Source organism: Panthera leo, chromosome B4, assembly GCF_018350215.1.
Source record: "Panthera leo isolate Ple1 chromosome B4, P.leo_Ple1_pat1.1, whole genome shotgun sequence".
Classification (NCBI taxonomy): domain Eukaryota; kingdom Metazoa; phylum Chordata; class Mammalia; order Carnivora; family Felidae; genus Panthera; species Panthera leo.
The window spans coordinates 45,101,403-45,115,848 of NC_056685.1; the positions used below are offsets into that span (position 1 = coordinate 45,101,403).

Below are 14,446 nucleotides of genomic sequence, written 5' to 3' on the forward strand. Positions count from 1 at the left end.
CCTGGGTGGCTCAGTCGGTTGAGTGACCAACTTCAGCTCAGGTCATGAGCTTGACGTTTGTGAGTTTGAGCCCCACATCAGGTTCGCTGTCAGCCTGTCAGCGTAGAGCTGGCTTCAGATTTTCTGTCCCCCTCTCTCTGCCCCTTCCCCACTTGCACTCTCCCAAAAATAAGTATATTTTTTAAAAGAGATGAAGAGAAGCAGAAAAATATCAAGCACAGTGGAAATAACACTTTTGACGAGATTGTCAACATTTCCTGGTAGATGCGAGAGAACTCTCTGGAACTATTAAAGAGATCCTAGGGACGGCCCAGGCTGTGGGCAGCAATATTGATGGCTACCACCCTCGCAGGTGACATCACCAGTGGGGCAGTGGGAAGCCCCACTAGTTAAGAACTAAGAAGGAAGGGGCGCCTGGGTGGCTTAGTTGGTTGAGCGACTAAGTCTTGATTTTGGCTCAGGCCATGATCTTACAGTTCATGGGATCAAGCCCTGCATCAGGGTCTGCACTGACAGCACAGAGCCTGCTTGGGATTCTCCCTACTCCCGCCCCCGCCCCTCCCCAGCTCATGCACCTGCACACGTGCTCACTCTCTCTCTCTCTCAAAATGAATAAACCAAAAAAAACAAAACAAACAAACAAAAGAACTAAGATGGGAAACATTTCAATAAAGGATCATTTGACAGCCAAAAAGAAGTAAATTAAAAAATCGTCTAAATTCTCTTTTATCTGACAGAGGAAATCTACTGCTTGTATATACCACATTTTGTTTATCCATTTATCAGTTGGTAGATGTTTGGGTTATTTCTACTTTTTGACTACTATGAATAATGCTGCTGTGAGCATTTGCACTCAAGTTTTTGTGGGAGCACATGTTTTCAGTTATTTTGGGTGCATATCCAGGGTTGGAATGGCTGGGTCATACGGTAATTATATGTTTACTTGTTTTGAGGAACAAACAATTTTCCAAAGCAGCTGCACCATTTTAGATTCCATCCCGCAATGCATCATCCTCCCTAGCACTTGCTACTGGCCATCTTTTTTATTGTCCTGTCCCCGGAAGTAAGGGTTACATGCAGCTCCCTTGATGCTTGTCTGAAGCAGTCACGTCTTTTAGGTAAGAGGTACCTGCAAAACCCTCTGTGTGTCCACCAATAAGAGCCATCAGATGGATGTTCAGAGCAGCTTAAATGCTTGGACACATTTATCTTTTCACCGAAGACTAAACTGAGGGTGAGTATTATCTCAATATTTATGAATGTGTTCTTGGGGTAGAGAATTAAAAGAGCTGGAAAAATACCTCTTGATTGATCTCCGTATGTTCTGAGTCATGCTTAAGTAAAAGAATCAAAGTTTCATTTTGCTTTCTGGAATATATATATATATATATATATATATATATATATTTATATAACATCTTCTTTAGCCATTCATCCATCAATGGACAGACAGGTTGTTTCCATATCTTGGCTATTGTTAATAACGCTGCAATGAACACGGGGGTACAGATTATCTCTTTGAGCTCTTGTCATTTCCTTTGGATGTATACACGGAAGTGGGTTGCTAGTTTATGTGGTAGTTCTATTTCAAATTTCGTGAGGAATCTCCGTACTGTTTTCCATAGTGGCTGCACCAATTTACATTCCCACCAACAGCACACAAGGGTTCCCTTTTCTCCACTTCCTCACCAACACTTGTTATCTCTTGTCTTTCTGATGATGGCCATTCTAACAGGTGTGAGGTGATAGCTCATTGCGGTTTTGATTTGCATTTGTTAAGGGTCCATTTGCATTTTGTTCTATAAAGGGGAAATTGACCGAAGATGTCCCAAAAGAGTTGGACACAATAGACATCCAGACATTGTCTTACTCTTGCTCTGTTTCTTGCAAAAATCTCTGCTGTCAGTTTAAATGATAAGTATGGCCAGCCTTTCGTCTGATCGTAGTGGTGAGGTCTTAGGTTCAATCTCTGAGATAGAGTTAGAAGAGTTCTTTTAACTTGCTTTGGTCTTAGGTCAGGAAATGTCAAATATCTCTACTGTAGTCCATTCTCAAGCCCATGACAGGCATTGTTACATATCATGTCACACCACACTGTCCCACCGAGTTCTACTTCTGTCTTAGAATCCTTGGTGGTACAGAGTTTCAAGAAGCCACTGCTAATTGATTAGATTTGGAGAGTAAACTAAAGCCTATTCACCACCCTTGTCCTAAGAGCTATCCAAGTCAATCTAGTTTACCTAAGGATAGTCTTCTCGGGACTCAGACTAGCTCATCACAGTTCTGAACTGGTGTTGGAAGCTAAAGTCACAGCCCTTTAGAAAGTGTTACTTGTTTCTACTGTGTCCTCAATGTGTGTGCGTGCTTTGCTCAAATCTGAAGTAATTTAAAAACCCTACGCCTTCCCCACTTTGTCATGATGGAAAAGGCCATTGAGCACCTTGAAAAAGATAATTTTTTTCTATTACCTCAGCCAAATGTGAACTGTGGCAAATAATTCTGCCCATATGTCTCCACCTCTACGGCTCCTGTCTTCTTCGTATGCTGCCCTTCCTCTCTTGCTGAGTTTCACTTGTCTGGAGTCACTGCTTCGGGGAGCTATGGTCAGCCATGACTGTCACAAGATTTTCCAGCCTCAGTTCTCTTCAACTGAAAAAATACTAGGTCAACTAATATCCAGTCTGTCCATAAAGATTACATTCTCTTCATTTACTTATAAGATATATTATCTTATTATCTGCAAAGTTCTAAAACACTTAGCAACAGACTATTGCTACTGCTATATCTATCCCCTCACCTCTCCCCTCACCATTGCCAGTTGATTTTCATTCATTCTTGGCCAGCTTTAATGAAACAGAGAGAGAGCATGAGCATGGGAGGGGCAGAGAGGAGGAGACACAGTGTCCGAAACAGGCTCCAGGCTCTAAGCTGTCAGCACAGAGCCCGACGCAGGGCTCGAACTCACAAACCGTGAGATCATGACCTGAGCCGAAGTGGGACGCTTAATCGACTGAGCCACCCAGGCGCCCCGAAGTGTGTTTTCTCTACATCAGCACTAATAACATTTTGAGCTGGGTAATTCTTTGCGGTAGACGTCTGGTCTTGTGCAGTGTAATATCTTTGGCCTCTACCTACTAGATGCCAGTTAGCAGCCCCGCTGTCACCACCCACCTCATTATGACAACTAAAAATGTCTCCAAAAATTACCAAATGTTGTTGGAGAGCAGGAGACAAAATTATCCCCGATTGAAAACCGTTGCTATAAAGGAAACCTAAGTGTTATCATGCATATAAAAGGGCTGTATATACTGTGCACTTTAGGAATTATTGTATTTTTTATTATTTTTATTTTTTTAATGTTGACTTATTTTTGAGAGAGAGGGAGAAGAGGAGAGCGAGCGCATGCAGGGCAGAGAGCTGGGGAGACAGAAGATCTGAAGCAGGCTCTGTGCTGACACCAGGGATCCTGATGCGGGGCTTGAACTCATGAGCCATGAGATCGTGACCTAAGCCAAAGTCGGATGCTTAACCAACTGAGCCATCCGGGTGCTCCGGAATGACTGTAGTTTTAAACACGTGCTTTGTCAATATGTCGGAGAAGAATGTGAGAAAAAAGTAGATGCAAAGAGTAGGGAGCTGGTTTTTAAGTGGCATTCTACATTATTGTCTGCATGGAAGTTGTCTCGTGAGAAAAGACAGACTGTCTAAGGATGTCTTAAAAGAGGTTGTGACCCACAATCCAGGTCATCCCCTAATCTAAAAAAGGATCCACTATCTAGCTTTGATAGAAATCGACTCAGTGTCTCCAGCCACCTTAAAAACTGATCAACAGCTTCATAAGGACACATAAAGCATGAAACAAGAAAATACTTTCCATCAAGTGAGGTCAAGAGATAGATAGCATGATTAATCAGAATCTACAGTTATTGGGGCGCCTGGGTGGCTCAGTCGGTTAAGCGGCCGACTTCGGCTCAGGTCATGATCTCGCGGTCCGTGAGTTCGAGCCCCGCGTCAGGCTCTGTGCTGACAGCTCAGAGCCTGGAGCCTGCTTCAGATTCTGTGTCTCCCTCTCTCTGACCCTCCCCCGTTCATGCTCTGTCTCTCTCTGTCTCAAAAATAAATAAACGTTAAAAAAAAAAATTAAAAAAAAAAAAGAATCTACAGTTATTTGAGCTGCCATCAATAGCAATCTGGTTTATCTACGATTTGTCGTGACAGGGGTCTTAAAAAGTAAAATGTGCACATGGGTAAAATTTCAAACCATACAAGAGATATTCGTTGGGAAGTAAACTTCATCCTCACCCCTGACCTTTATTCTCTGTTTCCTGGAGCAACCACTGATATCAATGTCTTGGTCATCGGGAGATATTTTATGCATGTGTGTGTGCACGTGTGTGTGTGTGTGTGTGTGTGTGTGTGTGTGTGTAGGCGTCAGTGTAGGAGTTGAAATTCACACATCAATAATCCTGTAATGACAAAAACAAAATCAACCTTTAGCCCCAACAGAGGAACAAAACACCTTGCTGGTCACTCTGAGAAAGGGAAAAACCTAAGTATTACACATTATTACCCCTCTCTGGTCTTCTTTTAATACTGTATTTGGTCAATTCTAAGATGCCCACTGTCAAATTTCAGCATGGCTGAAATTGGAAGGTGTCTTAGATTTCACCTTACATTCAGTGAAACACAGAATTGTTCTGATATTCATAATTAGATAACTGATAACCCCAGGGGGTACATCATTCTTTTATCCAAACGTTGGTGGAGTAAATTATCCTTTTAAATTTTCTGAAAGGGTGAAAGAAAAGAGCCAGACTCTGGCTCTGACGAAACAGCCAGCTTCTGGGTGCAACCCATGGAGATGTACCAGACCCACCCTGTAGGGGGCGCTGGTGGTGTCCGATTATCTTTCACTTGAGGGGTTTCATCCATTACCAGTCTGCACACTCTCCTTCCTGCCCAGGTTAAATAGGCAGTGTGGTAGAATGGAAAGAATCTGGATTTTAGAGTTAGGAATGCCTGAGTTACATTTCTGGGTCTGACACTTTCTATGTGGTGCTGGGCAAGTTATCATCCTGAGCTGTAGTTTCCTCCTCTATAAAATGGACATAATGATTGCTCCTTCTCAGGCTTATGGTGATCATTAAAGCCTCCAGCAGTGTGAATGCCATGGAATTCTTCCCTTGTTTCCTTCCTTCCTTCCTTCCTTCCTTCCTTCCTTCCTTCTTTCCTTCTTCCTTCCTCTGTCCCTTCCTTTCTTCCCTCTTCCTTCTTTCCTTCCTTTCCTCCTTACTTTCTTCCTTCCTCCCTTCTTCCTTCCTTCCTTCCTTCTCTAGCTGTTATCTATCCATCAGATATCTATTGATCCATCTATCTATCCCTCCCCCAGGTGTTAGCCCTTGGAAATCCCCAAGCCCTCCAGTTTTGTAGGGTCATCTTGTGCTTTAAGATTTAATAAAAATTAGGGGAACCTGGATGGTTCAGTCAGTGAAGCATCCACCTTTAGCTCGGGTCATGATCTCACAGTTCCTGGGTTTGAGCCTGGCCTTGGGCTCTGAGCTGGCAGTGCAGAGCCTGCTTGGGATTCTCTCCCTCCCTCTCTGTCTCTGCCCCTCCCCTGCTGGTGCGCGCGCGCGCTCTCTCTCTCTCTCTCTCAAAATAAATAAATAAACTTCAAAAAAAGATTTAATAAAAATTGACTCACAATCCAGTCCCACTTAAGATGGAACATCCCACGTCCTTCCCGATATCTCCGGGCAGCCTTTGTGGGGACTTTTTTGCTGCTTCCACTGAATTCCTTCTTTCCATCCTGCATTTTACCTCCTGGGCTATTGGTGGTTCCTTTGAAACTATGTCACTCTGACAGCACGCGAAACCCCTCGCCTCCAAAGTATGGCTGACTTAAAGCCATGTGTGAATGCTTTATTACACTCTGTGGCCCTTAAAGAGGAGCTCATACTGCAAAACACAATAAAACAACAGATATGTTCCAACTGGATACCAGGCTTCCGTGCAGGATGACTACATAGAGAGCGTGCACTCTGCACCAGGCCACTCAGGTTCAAATTCTCGTTCCATCACTTACTAGCTACGACCTTGGTGTGGGGAGAGGCAGTTTGCCACGTGCCCCAGGAGTCCCTGCATGTTCTTGCTGAGTGTGCCAAACCACAGCCCCTCATCATCCCCTGACCCCGGCAGTTTCTGGAGCCGGTCACACAGCAATGAAGTCAGTCAAGGCGCTCACAAGGCGAGTACTTCACAACTCACTTGCTATAAAAAGTGCCGACCCTTCGACCCTGGGTTCCTCAGAGGCAGCATGACCCAAGGTGTGAGTAGCTGCCATCTGGGCCCATTACTGCTTCATGGGACTTAGGGGCAGGGGAACCTGTGGCCGTGTTGATGCTCCCGCTGTTGGCTGCGCTGTGTGAGTCATAGACCATCTCGATCTCATCCGATCCGTCGCGTGTCCACCTCTGCACCCATGACGTGAGGGCCGACCAACGTGGTGCCGGCTCACTCGTGTCCTTGCAAGCCTGTTACTCTTTGCCATTTGGGGCTTTTCCCTGATACTTTAGTAAGCTACTTAATTTCCCTGTGCCTCAGTTTCCACACTTGACTAAGGGGAGAAAAGTAACAGCGTTTAACTCCCATCGTTGTGAGACTCAAACCAGTCAACATAAGTCAAGCACTTAGAACAACACTTAGAACTGGCACATAATTATGTTTAAACTAATGCCATGCTGCTTAGCTCCGTTTTTTCTCCTATCTGCTCCTAACTTCTTGCCCTCTAAAACTCAAAATTCTTCTAAACCTTGCCTTCTAACACTCAAAGCTGTACCTTTATTTTGCAGGGAAATGTACTTTTCTTTGTCCCACTGCTAGGTCACTACGGCCATGCCTTGTGGGTTAACTTTTCCCAAACAGAATGCTTAACAAAGACAGTTTTCTTCCCTAATCAGATTTTTTCCCCCTGCAGTTCTTAAATGAGTCATGTTTGTGTGTTTCTGCTACAACAGAGGTGGTATTCAAATCGTGTAACAGGCGCTCTTGCAAGGGCACTGACCCATCAGAACTTTCTGGAAAGTAAATATAGCAGCAAAAATCAAGCCTAACTGCCGTGATCTACATACTCGGGGCCAAAACATGTTTTTTGTAATATAATAAAGTATTTTCCCCTTTCCTGCCTCTAAGAGACCGATCAGCTTCTAGCTAGGGGATGTTGTTAACCTAACTTGAGAGGAGGGGTGAATAGTGGGTGAAGACACAGAATTAAAGAAGCTTTGAGAAGTAATAGATCTATCTATGTAAAAAAAGGAGGTACGGGGGAGGAAACACAAGATCCCAGGAGCAAAAGGAGTTAGATGAGAAAGGAGAAGTGATCTGTAGGGTAAAGCCAGGATGAGATCAGCGTTCCTGGAGAGAGGGGACAAAAATATTTGAGTTGCTCCCAAGACAAATAAAAGTTTGGGGAAAGGAGGTGCCTAAGAAGGAGTTTTAGAACTTTTGACATGTGTTATGTGATGCAGTTCTCGGGTTCCTGTCTCTTCAAGAAACATTTAAATCAACACACGAGTTTCAAAGATGATTTTGGAGTGAAATTTGTGCTTCTTTGGAACTTGACACCATGCTGAGGATGGTCTTAATTTCTCTTTTTTATATTTATTTATTTTTGAGAGACAGATACAGAGCACAAGTGGGGGAAGGGCAGAGATAGAAGAAGACACAGAATCCGAAGCAGGCTCCAGGCTCCGAGCTGTCAGCACAGAGCCCCAGCCGGGGCTCGAACTCACCGACTGTGAGATCATGACCTGAAGGGAAGTCGGACGCTTAACCGACTGAGCCACCCAGGCGCCCCCATGCTGAGGATGGTCTTAATGGCAGCGAGTTAACGTCCGAGTGTCTATTTATACATAATATTTACAATAGAAACAGGAATATAATTATTCGAAGGACTTATATTCGGATTATGTACAACATTCAAAATCCGCAAATGCGTACACACATTATACAATATCTGGGTATACACTGATATTACTCGAGACATGCAGCACGCAATGAGTCTTACTGCAGTTATCAAATACACGCGCGCGTGCCTGTGAGCGCACGAAAAGCATCACACCTGAAGGCAGGGCGAACGCATGCGCAACGTCACGTGGCTCGCCGAGACTCCAAGTGAAGGTGAAAAAAAACGTCTCTTGAAGGTACAATAAGTCGTTGGGTTTTTGTTGTTGTTGTTTTTTCTTTAAGCAACCCGGGAATCAGGTTTGTGGGTGACTGTGGTTCTCCGGTGGTGCTCGTTTGCAGCAGAGGAGGAAGGGCAGACCATTGCATAAAGGTAGGAAAACACAGCGCCCCCGAGTTGGGTCCAAGCGGAGATGGATACTAAAGAAGAGGGAGGAGCCAGTAAATTGCCAGAGCAACGGGGGTGGGGAACCGCGTGGGAGCAGGCTTTACTTCGCTTTCTGTCCACTTACAGTTGGTTCTGTTTCGTGCTGCGTTTTGTTGCGCTCCGAGGGCAGCTCTTTCCCGTATCCACTTAGCCCAAACGTTTTTCTCCTGGATTGAGGGAATGTAGCGGAGATTTAGGAAATCACAGAACCTGCCACAATTTGCAGTGTGCGTCAACCTGCCGTCTTGCTTGCCTTCTCTCTGCCTCAGTCTCCTCTGCTCATTAACCTCCCTGCTCCCTCACTGGTGCAAACAAATTCCTTCCTTTGGCTTACGGGTAGTAGTTAGGAAACCAACTTGTGTTATAACATGTCCCTAGGATCTCCGTCTTCACCCCACGGCGGTTTAAGGGTTTTCTTCCGATCCAATTCCTCCCCGCCAGGATGGAGTTCTTGCAAATAAAAGTTTTTTTCACCACCTCTGTCATTAATTGTGCAATGAATATATTTTTTTTCTTGTGATGGGGTAATATTTGCATATTTATGTGGGTTTTTAAAAAATTCCTTTTATTTATCTGTTTTTTCCCCCACCATTCAAGGAGTGTTCGGTTTTTTAGAGCTCGAGATAAAGAGATGATACAGGGTGAACAATTAAATGCTTAACTTTTAAGCTCTTGAAAATAATTTTGTAAAGTCCATAGCAGAGCAAAAGGTCTTATAAGCTTTGACTTTCAATTACGAGCCAGGTACTTGACGAAAAAAACAAAACAAAACAAAAAACAAAACATCTTAGGGGTTTTTTTTAATCCCCAAAGTCTGGCTTGAAATACCCACAGCCAAAACTTGGAGGGCCGAGTACCTGATATTTATACCATAACCACACAGAGGAGTATGTGATGTCATAAAAGGTGTCCTGCTCAGAGGATAGGGTTTTGCCAACCCATGGGAAAGCAAGGATTGTGGGGGATGTGCTAAGGGCTCAATGACTGGTGGGGCCTAGGATTTCCACTCCTTCCCAGAAGGCCAAGTCTCTGTGAGAGGCAGCATAAGCTTGAATACCTCTGAGGCATTCCAGAGCAAATAGAACCATCGCTTGACTTCGCGGACAACCTGAGTGACTCTAAACCTCAGAGGACACCTTTACATCTGCCCGAGCAGGACAAGGATCAGGGCTGGGGCTGGTCGTAAGGGTCTGAGGGACCCTGACAGAGTCTTATACCCCAGCGTGATGCAGGGGAAGGGCCTGGAATCACCAGGCTCCCCGAGAAGCTGAGTGCACAGGTGCATCTTTGTGATTAGGACAAGGAAGATAGAGAATTGAGGTGTGACAGCAGGAGCCCCAGCAGCAGCACCAGAGAGCAGTGCCCCAGGCAAGCCCAGACAGAGACATCTGTGGTCCGAACCCACACATGCCCACCCCTGATGCCACAATTTCACACAAGCGCCTCTCAAACTCAGAGGCCATCCAGGAACAAAAGGACTAGAGCAGGGTTGGAGGATTGAGTTACTCGTAAGAGACTGAGCTTTAAAGTGAGAGTAAATTAATCAGGGTACAAGTGAAAAATGGAGGCTCATGAACTAAGCTGGAATCAGTTACAGAGAAATCATGAAAATGTGTATATAAGCCATCCCGTGGTAATGCAAAGTTTGCACTCCCAAGTCTTTTGGGAGGGTTACCTGGCAACAGCTACTAAAATTAAAAATGCAGGGGCGCCTGGGTGGTTCAGTTGGATAAGCACCCATCTTTGGCTCAGGTCATGATCTCAGAGTTCATAAGTTCAAGCCCTGCGTCAGGTTTTGTGCGGACAGCTCAGAGCCTGGAGCCTGCTTTGGCTCTTTTAAAAATAAAAGAGCCGGGGCACCTGGGTGGCTCAGTCGGTTGAGAGTCCGACTTCGGCTCTGGTCATGATCTCACGGCTCATGAGTTGGAGCCCTGCGTCAGGCTCTGTGCTGATGGCTCGGAGCCTGGAGCCTGCCTTGGATTCTGTGTCTCCCTCTCTCTCTGCCCCTCGCCCGCTCATGCTCTGTCTGTCTCTCTCTCTGTGAAAAATAAATAAACATAAAAAATAAGTAAATAAATAATAAAAATAAAAGAACCAGAATGGAGAGAGATGTGTATAAAGATTTTTATTTTGACAATATTTACAGTGTCAAAAGACTGGAAAAAGCTTGAAAATATCTTATCAGTGAGGATGAGGTGCATAAAAACTGCACATCCAAAGCCTGAAATACTTTGTAGCAATTAATATGTTGATATAGATTATTTTTTGAAGAGGAAGTTACAGTGGGAGTGTATGTTACCTTATTTTTGTTGAAAAATGGAGGTCCTTAGGCATGTTATTATAAAAATGTAAAAAGATACATCAAACCGTTAGCATTAGCTCTCCAATGTTTTGAATGTAGTTTTGAAGGAGGACACTTATTTTCTGTTTATATACTTCAATATTGTTTGACTTGAAGCAAAGAGCGTGTTCTAATTCTGTAATATATTTTAAGCCGTAAAACAAAAATATGAAAAGAAAATATAGATATGAGAAGGGGGAAAAACCCCCAGTTTAGCACTAAATTTTAAATTATACTCTCAAAAGTGTCCAGAAAAAAGTGCATATCTTTCTGAAAGATCAGACTTTCACTTCTCTCCTGCTTGCCTTCCCTTAACTCTGCACCTCTGGTAAAAGCGATGAAATATAGTGAAAGGGGTGGGGGCGTGGGGGGAGGTACCTTAAAATAGATCATTTACATTGTGAAATATACTCAAGAATTAAGATTTGATCTTGAAAGCTTCTGAGTCCTAATTTCCAAGGCCTACATTCAGCCTGGGGAATCGAATCTCTCTTTCCCGGATAATGCCCCTTAATCTGAGAGTTACACCCATCCCTCCACCCCCCCCCATAACCTGTGCCCACGCCCTTTCCTGTTTCCCACACTCCCCACATTCACATCCCTGGATCTCCTTGTCTCTGACCTAATCATTTATTTAATTTTTTTTTTAATTTTTTTTTTAATGTTTATTTATTTTTGAGACAGAGAGAGACAGAGCATGAGCAGGGGAGGGGCAGAGAGAGAGAGGGAGACACAGAATCTGAAACAGGCTCCAGGCTCTGAGCTGTCAGCACAGAGCCCGATGCGGGGCTTGAACTCACGAACTGAGAGATCATGACCTGAGCCGAAGTCGGACGCTTAACCGACTGAGCCACCCAGGCACCCCAGCCTAATCATTTCTTTTAAAAAAAGGGTTTTTTTAAATGTTTTTATTAGAGAGACAGAGAATGAGCAGGGGAGGGGCAGAGAGAGAGAGAGAGAGAGAGAGAGAGAGAGAGAGAGAATCCAAAGCAGTCTACAGGCTCCGAGCTGCCAGTACAGAGCCCAATGCAGGGCTCAAACCCACAAGCAGTGAGATCATGACCTGAGCCGAAGTCGGAAGCTGCACTGAATGAACCACCCAGGCGCTCCTGACCTAATCATTTTTTATTGCTGCCTACCTAAAAAAGAGAGAGAGAGAGAGAGAGAGAATGTCACATATGGACATCATAACTTCATTGTGGGAGGTATACTCTTATTGGATGGAGCACTGGTGGGAGCACTGAGAATCCACACCAAGTTCCCCAGTAACTTTTCTCATGAAAATCACTTCATCCTCAGACATGGGATAATGGAAGGGGGCAGGGCTGGCTAGGCCCAGCGGTTCCTTAGGACAATTCAAGTAGGAAGTGTTCCAGGCTGTGTTCAAGGTGGTCCATAACCGCTAGTAAGTTTAGCAAGGAGGGAGAGGAAAGCAGCATCAGAGAAAAGATCAGAGCTGAAGGAGTTGATGGGGTGGTGTGTCAAGCTTAAAATGGAAAAGAGAAGAACCAAGAAATAGAGTATCAGCAAAGAGATTCAGCAGTTAAATTGTTTAGTATCCTGTTCACTCTGGCCTTCTTTCTCATGGTTCAGTGCATTTCACTGAACTCCAGATATGCTCTTAAAATTTCAGAGTCAACATCTGAGGAATTTAAGCTATAAACCAGATGAACATAAAGGAAGGGAAGCAAACATAATATAAAAACAGGGAGGGGGACAAAACACAAGAGACTCTTAAGTACAGAGAACAAACTGGAGGGTTGCTGGAGGGTTTGTGGGTGAGGGGATGGGCTAAATGGTTAAGGGGCATTGGGGAGGACGCTTGCTGGGATGAGCACTGGGTGTTGTACACAGGGGATGAATCACTGGAATCTACTCCCGAACTCATTTTAATACTATATGCTAACTAACTTGGACGTAAATTAAAAAATAAATAAGGAAACAAAACAATTCAGAGTCAGGAAGGACAAATGTGGGGGAGTGTCCATCAGCTAGAAATAAATTTGTGTATATACACTTCAGTATATTTTCCACTTCGTGATTTAGCTTAGGGTAAAAAGTATAAAGCCTTGCATTTCTTCAAAAAAGATATTTAATTTTCCAACCGTCATTCCGATCCACTTAAATGCAGAGTCATTTTTGATGTGATGACAGGCCATGGGACAAGGTGGTCTCCATGATTCTGTGTCCAACCAAGGAGTCTAAGAATTAAGCAGATCGATGTTTTCTGGGCAAAAGAGTAGCAATCTGTAGGAAGCCCTTGGCTGGAAGCAGGGCCAGATGAGGCCGGAGGCCGTGCAGTCCCTGGTGGGCACCTTTTTAAGGAGGAAACCACCCCCGGAGGCATTTAGCTCACTTCAAGAATTGATGATGCAAAGCAAATGACCTATTTAATGCTTATTCCCCTGAGCCCTGACTTCTGCTCGGCCTTCTGAGGCAGTGCAGAGGACCTGAACCAGACTGCTCAGGAGGAAGTAAGGAAACGACCCCCACCCACCACACCACTCCCCTACACAGAAGTGAGAGTAAGTTCAAAACTGGGGGGAAGTGTTTGGTGCCAAGGCCTTTGGCCTCTTCCTGCCCGTGTTGAGCAACTCAGGCACACGCTACCCGTGTCCTGGCAAGAAACTCTAACTCCCACAACAGCGGGAGGAAGGCCAGAGAGGACCAAAACCTTCAAACAGAAGCTCAGTAGCAGAACTGGGAGGGAGGGAGAGGAAGAAGTGAGGCAATTGCCCCGGGCATCCTGGGCTGGTGACTCAGCAGCCTGGCTAAAGACAGGAGCCTGCAATTCTGGAAGAGTTAGGGCTGGTGCCACCACGGGGGGGTGGGGAGGCTTAGTGCAAAGGAGGAGGGCAGGTGTCCTCGTCAAGAAAAAGCGCATGGTCCAACAGGCAGAGACAGACAGCCTTGTCCACCAAGGAAATTCTGGTTTCTCTGTCCGGGCCTGGGGTTAAACGCTGTAGAAAAGAAAATGCCCAGCAGGTGGCAGCACCAGATAACTGGAGTAAAACCGGAGCAAATTTCAACACCGCGGTTCATCTTGCAACACACCGCGCTGTAACTTTCTTGGGGGGGGATTCACTTAGCTATTAGTGCGTATCTCCCTAAGAAGGAAGAGGCGTCCAGTTCATCTTGGTATCCCCAGCACTGTGCCTGGCACATGCTGAGTGTGTTTGTTGATGGAACGGATCCATGAATACAAAAATTTTCAAATTTTACCTACACTAGAAAAAAAGTCCAATTCCCTTCTTCTTATTCCATTACTGCTCTTATCCTGTTAGTTACAAATTTAATTAGTTTAGGTAATAATAATAATGCGCCATACTAGAGTAATTCTCCACTTACCCTTTTGCCAACCTACATTTTTATTCTTTGCTTAATTAATTTTTCCCTCTGTCTTCGGAGACTTTTAAAACCCCCAGGGGTTTAAAAAAAAAAAAAAACAGACATTAGAGATACAACAGCCTAAATTCCAGGTTAAAAGAATTCACCTACGTTTGGATGTTGATGTTTATAAGGAAGGCAAAAGACAATTGTTCTTTGATTAGTTGTATTTTTTAAAATCAATGACCTGCTTGCCAACTGTGCTTATCTTAAATTCTACTCGTGAACAACCTTTTCTTTAATTGGCCCTCTCTGATATCTGCTGTTGTGCTGTGGCTTGTGGTTTTTTAGAATCCTTGCTTACTAATAATATTTTAAGGTCATAAAAA

General features: G+C 44.4%; 1 long non-coding RNA gene across 2 annotated transcripts in view; it reads left to right on the forward strand.

Annotated features, from left to right (window-relative positions):
- Positions 1 to 8,054: 8,054 nt before the first annotated feature.
- The window catches only part of LOC122224247, a 28,328-nt gene continuing 21,936 nt past the window's right edge, over positions 8,055 to 14,446 (forward strand). Inside the window, exon 1 of one of the 2 annotated variants that reach the window (XR_006204692.1) lies at positions 8,055 to 8,335. This is a non-coding gene — a long non-coding RNA (uncharacterized LOC122224247). The remainder of the gene's footprint in view (positions 8,336 to 14,446) is intronic. The other variant, XR_006204693.1, reaches the window with a different exon arrangement.